Source organism: Amphimedon queenslandica, unplaced genomic scaffold (genome assembly GCF_000090795.2).
Source record: "Amphimedon queenslandica unplaced genomic scaffold, v1.1 AMPQUscaffold_13064, whole genome shotgun sequence".
NCBI lineage: Eukaryota > Metazoa > Porifera > Demospongiae > Haplosclerida > Niphatidae > Amphimedon > Amphimedon queenslandica.
In genome coordinates this window covers 53,077-59,747 of record NW_003546700.1, presented here as the reverse complement: position 1 = coordinate 59,747, position 6,671 = coordinate 53,077, and the positions used below count along the sequence as shown (strand labels likewise).

At 35.9% G+C, this 6,671-nt stretch overlaps 1 pseudogene; it reads right to left on the bottom strand.

The window, feature by feature from the left end:
• The window catches only part of LOC109585426 (uncharacterized), a 13,059-nt pseudogene extending 8,165 nt beyond the window's left edge, over window positions 1–4,894 (bottom strand).
• Between the last annotated feature and the right edge of the window lie 1,777 nt (window positions 4,895–6,671).

The window sequence follows — 6,671 nt, the reverse complement described above, 5'->3', positions numbered from 1 at the left end:
AAAATGTAGGTAGATTTAAAGAGACTGTCGCCAATGTCTAGTCTGAAACTGGTAAAGAGCCATGGCGCGACATAACTGAAATAAGACACATTCGGGTCACCAATTTAAGAGCGAAAGTCTTGACGGAATATATTTTGGAATAAAATATTATCACAAGATAAAAATTAAGAGGGATAGAGAGAATAATAACTTACAGGTCAAGAGACAATAACTATGGAACTGTGTGTTGACCTGCCAGAACCATAATTTAGGATCAGCTGGCCAAAATGTAGGTAGATTTAAAGAGACTGTCGCCAATGTCTGGTCTGAAACTGGTGAAGAGCCATGGCACGACATAACTGAAATAAGACACATTCAGTCACCAATTTTAAGAGCGAAGGTCTTGATGGAATATATTTTAGAATGAAATATTATCACAAGATAAAAATTAAGAGGGATAAAGAGAATAATAACTAACAGGTCAAAAGACAATAGAACAAAAGGGACATGTGTCTCTTATGTGCTTGCATATAAGCACATGGCGTCTACTACATGCTTCACAATCATTTTTGGCAAACATTCACGTCTCGTTTTAATCCCAACAATCTATGTACTTTTCATGCTCTGTGTCCATGCAGTCAGTGTATTATTCATTCACCACATCATTGATATTAGTTTGTTTTTTTACTTCAGGGGCCCAGTGTATTTACTTGGTTCCTTTCGTGCACGTAGCATTCATTACCCTCTGACTTTCTCTGTTTAATTCCGTGCTATAAAGTCTATCAACAACAATAATAATAATAATAATAATAATAATAATAATAATAATAACAGTAAAATTCACTTAAGCTTCTTGTTGGTGTCATGGCTGTGCATGTGAAACAAATGCATCAAGAAGTCCAGTATTTCCTCTGAAAGGGTAACTTCAGTGCTTTTTTTAGATATTTTTTATGATTGCCTGACCATACTAATATTGTGTTCCAACTCCGATTGTCTTAAAAAATTATTCACTGACATATGAGCCATTCAAAAATGCTCATTTTTCGTTCATGCAAGATTATTTTCTTTCGGTGGGTGTGGCTAAACGTGACGTCACTAGAGGGATAGCTAGGGACATGCACATTATTCTTTTTTTCAACCCTATAATTCTATTCTTCAATTCTCTTCCTCAATCCCATTATTCTCTCCTTTTTGGCCCATTATTCCTATTATTATGCTCTGATAATACCAAAAATTCATTTTGATTATTGATATCATCATTCATGGTTATATTGTAACACTACTGATGACTCAATGTAATCCTCAAGTGAATTACTTTGAGTGTCCTGAAATCTGTTTAGTATTATTTCCAGTGGAGTTACTCATTGCTGTAAAGTGCTGTTAAATTGTACTGTACTGCCTGACACATGCTCATGCAGTATTGAAAGGGTTAAATATTGATCACATGATCCAGGCAGGCAAATTTTAACCCATTATTCTTTCTCTAAATTTCACACCCATTATTCCAAAAGAAATTCCCGAATAATGTGCGTGTCCCTAGGGATAGCTGTTAAGCTGTAGCTAAATCCATTCCCATAATAATCATTTACTCCCATGGCTTGTCATGTAATAGCACTCTTTTAAAGATTAGGACCATTAGCTGTCATTATTCTAAGCATAAGACAGCAAGAAAACTACACAAAGTAGCTAACAAGAAGATTGACCAAAGTGTGATACTATGACTTTTTCTTGCAGTTCATAGCTTAGAATAATGAAAGGTAATGATTCTAATCTTTAACTTAGTGCTATTACATTACAAGCCATAAGAATAAAGGATTATTTCCCCCTACAAAGTAATGGATTTAGCTGCAGCTATCCCACTGGTGATGTCACGTTCAGCCACACCCACCGACAGGAAGTAACCAGGCTGGAAGCAAAAATGGGCATTTTTGAAGGTTCATCTCACAGTGAATAATTTTTTTTCAGATGATGGGAGTTAGAAAACATCATTAGTATGGTTGGGCAATCATATTAAGCAAATATAAAAATATCTCAAAAATGTACAGAAGTTACCCTTTAATAACACTGCTTTCGATTGTACAGATGAGTTTTATGTTAATGTTATACCACTTTTAAAACCACAAAATGTATTTTTTGTCATTATAATAATCCCTTCTTGCAAACAAGCTAAAGTAAAATACAAGTTTTGTACAATCATATGAAAGAGCTTTCCTTTGCATTAGAATGATACCAGTTAGAGTTAGAATTCATGAAGTATGAGTATGTTACAACAGAATGAAAAAAGGCAAAAATGAATAAACTTTTGTTTCACCATCAAAGCCGCCAAGGAGCGTGGGCGGGAGGTTGAACTTGACCCAGGGGCCCCGGCTCTAGTATAAAGGGATTGGAAACCACAGGAATTAATACATGTAGATGGGGGAGAGTCTGGTGGACTGACCTAAATCAACTTGTTCCAGGCAGATTAAAGGAGCGACCGTCGGCTTGGTCAGTGTCATTGACATCAGGCAATAAAGACTAATTAAAGAGGTATAATTAGAAAAGATGGGCATGGCTACACAAGATGGCTGGCAGTCTTCCTTCAGGAGTGAAGAGTTTTTTACCCATTTTGGGAAAGGCTACCAGAAGCTACTGTTAATTTGAATATGGACTATCTCTCTACCAGACTGGATTATGGCAACCATAACTGCAAACAGTACTTTTATCATGAATCATATGAAATGTTATCAATACTTTGTTTACTGTGCAGGCAGCATTGTAGTGTGATCCGAACAGTGTTAAAGATTATACCACCCTCAGCAGCTTTTGAAATTTTAGCGAAGATGTCAGAGCATCCTATATATTTACAAGATGTTCAATTGCAAGAAGTTGCTGCACTGAATCTCTACAGTAATTGATGAAGACTATTTTAATACTTGTTGTGACACCTGCTGTACATTGTAATTAATGTTTTTTCTTGCATGTCTATCAATTAATTTTTTTTACACGTCTGTACTAAAGTATGATGAACTATTCTTTCTACACTTGCAACCATGCAGGCATTAGCAGCGGAACAGGGGGGGCTGAGGGGCTAAAGCCCCTACAATCTTGAAACAGAAGAGGCAGAGTCCCCACAAAAATTCTCTGCAATCTTGAATTAAACTAACTTTTATCAGTAAAACTAGACCTGCAGTCATCACTTCTTCATTTTATTTAGTGAAAAAGACAAAAAAACAGTCTAAACCCAACAACAAAGAAATAGCAGCCATTTTGCATAAGACCACACCCATTTTAATAAAATTATTGGTGTTCAGCCCCCACAATTTTTTAAGTTCTGCCGCCTATGCATGCAGGTCACTCTCTATACTTGCAATCATGCAGGACACTCTCAGCAGATCCAACTTAGCAGTGTTTCTTCTCTTTCGAGCCTTCCAAATACCACTACTAACAGTTTATAGCAAAAAATGGTACAAAACACAGTTCACTGTTTCTATCGGCCATATTGAATCTATTGCAACAGACACACCCAAAAAATTATATTACTTATTCAATGACTTATTCAATGACTTTCCATTATCCAACTCGGCTTTCCAATTATCACTTCACTTCCTGGAACAAGTATAGAGTAGGCTGTGCTATTATGAGACATAACTTTATGATATCCTAACTCAACCAACATATTACTTATGAGAATGAAACTCTTTTCAGTGTTTACTTAAGTATACCGGACACTGCAAAACAAAAAAGTTAAAAGGTAACTACCTGCCTTTAATAGAAATTTTATTGCAACTATACAAGATCAAATGATGCAATTGTGCGACACTGCTGCACTTAAGAGATAATTGTGAGACAAAATTTATTTTACTTATATAACATCATAACACATTAATTATGTCCACAATTTTGACACAATTTTCAGGTAATTTATCTTTATCTGACAGTTCACTGCATTGAAAATCTGTCCACTCATCGCATACATCACACTGTATCCAAAGACCACTTGCATCATCATACACCACAAATAGGGCAACTATCAAACTCTATCTTCTCTTGTAATTGTTTTGTGTTTTTCTTTTTCGTCTGCTCTTTTAGCTTTTTCTCCTCTTCTATCCTTCCCTTTTCTTCTTCCCTTCTCTTCTTGTCATCTTCCCTTTTCTTTTTTTCTTCTTTCTTATCTATTTCTCTTTTCCTTCCTCTTTCTTTTTCTTCTTTTTGTCTTCTTTTTTCTTTCTCTTTTCTTCTTTTTGATTTTTTTCTCCCTTTCTTTCCTTTCTAATCCACATTCAACTGTTTTTCTGCTAAGACACTCTTCTCTTCTTTTAGCTTTAAATCATCAAGTAAATCAGTAAGACAAATGGCTTGCCAGTTGAGAGATTCTACTTTCTTTTTACGTGTAGATGAGCAAACTGCACTCGGAAATACTAATATCTCACTTAAAGTGTCACTCTGAGAGCGACTTGATGACGACACTGTACTAATAGTGCTACTAGTAACATTGGTACTACATGTAGTTGTTGTACCTTCCGACAAAGTGTCAGAGGATACTGAAACACAATTACGTGGGTGTCTAATTTTTTAACCACGCAACGAAAAGAGGATCATAAAGGTCGTAACCTTCTTCAAAGCGTTTATTAAATAGCATCTCTTCTTCAGTAAACAGTTCTTTGTCATTACTACTATTATTTACTGCATTATCATTTACCGACGCATCAGTCTGAGAGTTAATAGCTACAGGAGAAACATTAACTGATGAAATAGGAGCGACATTGTTCAGTAAAAGAGAAGAGAAAATACTATTACTACCAGAAGGTGGAGTCACTTGAAATGGAAGAGGAACATCTGTATCTGTCTTTTCAAAAACTTTAGAAGGAGCAGTACATCTATCATTGACAATACTTCGATTAAAAGGAAACAATCCTGATTTACGAAATCCAATCATTATATTTAAATGTGTAAGTGAGAAGTACCATGCTTCAGCTACAAGAGAAGCCAAAAATTCCAGAGTCATTACATGTCCTGGATTTTTACTCATATACTTCATACAAGCCTAGGAAAAGTTGCTCTTGAACAATTTAAATACACCATTGTCTACAGGCTGCAGTATGTGAGTGGTGTTGGAGGGGAGACAGAGAATTTCAATTTTATTACTTTTACAATATTCAATTGCCTCCATTGACATATAACTGGTATGGCCATTTTGAATTAAAAGAACTAATGTCTATTCACTTTCACCTGACCCCAGGCTTTTTTCAATTAATAAATAACTACGTCACATCCGCATTCTTTACGTTTTTGTGGTTTTGGAATTGTTTTTGTTGCGCAGAAGGGATGCAGATAAGTAGCAGCTGAATTTATTCTTGCTGATCTAGCTGCATAATTGTGGTCAAAGGTATGTCATTGAGTTTATACAGGGACATCCAAAAAAGGCTAAGGCCTTATCATTTTGACCCGATCTTTTTATCTAAAGGACGTGAAGGACCTAGCAATTCTAAAGGTGCAAACAAAATTTCTAAATTCTATGTTTATCAAAAGTTATAACAAAAAATCAATAGGTCAGGTGAAACTGAATAGACTTTAGTCTCATTGGGGGATACGGTTACGAAAAAATTTCGACCACTCTAAATACGGTTCAGAATTGATCCACCTGTTAGTACTATTAAGAAATAATGTGTTCGGTGCGGCACCATACATGAAAGAATCTGGTATTGCACATTTTCTAGGGAAAATCATCATAGGTGGAAGTAGAAGCAGAAGCACAAGTCATATTTGTATGATTTTCCCTCATTCACCAGAAAAAAAATAAACATGGCGATACACAATTTCAGTAACAACTTTACCGGGTTTTTGTACTACCAGAGCTACCAACCCTCACACATTAGACGTGAGTCTCATGCAATCAAAGGCCTACTCACGCTCACACGCATGGAATCTTCAAACTCATGCATCAGTGCTCTTCTTAGAGAAGACGCACCCACTGACACACCTATTTTTATTATTTTCTAGTTATTATGATTAATAATTATTAATCGTAAATGATAAAGCATAATAGTTGATAATCAATGAATAATAATTGAGACTGTAGCTGCGTAGCTGGTTGGCAGTGGTTGCAGGTGTTGTTACACAACTTGGAACTGAAGTATTATGAAGAGAAGTGTGAGCAGTACAATTGATATTAAGGAAAATGATGAGTCTTCCAGGAGTAGCACCTCAAGCAGCAAAAGGTGGGGAGGAGCTGCAATATATAAAACAAAGTTTCAAGACTCCTGGAAAAAGAAGTGGCCTTTTATTCAGCCAGTCAAGACAAATATACATCAATTTTATTGTACAACGTGCAGTAAAAATGTGTCTTGTCACCAGGGTGAAGCAGATATCATTCGCCATAGTAGCTCTGAGCAACATAGCTTAAGTGCAAAAGCTTTAAGAGCTAACACTGTCTCATTATTGGAGCAGTCTCGTATTACCAACATATACACTATGTTCGTCAATCCACCCACAGATACTATATACACCAAGTGGATACGAAACATGAAGTGGATAGTACATGATATTAGATTGGTGATGTCACAAGCAGTATCCCTATGCTCTTTCCCTCTAGCGTAGACTCTAGTGGCCTTGTTTCTCAAAGTTTTAGGTTCTTGGTCAAGTTACGACTTTCCTGAGTTAGAATAAGTAATTATGAAGTGTCTATTAGGTCGAATAACCTGCTGAATCCTTGT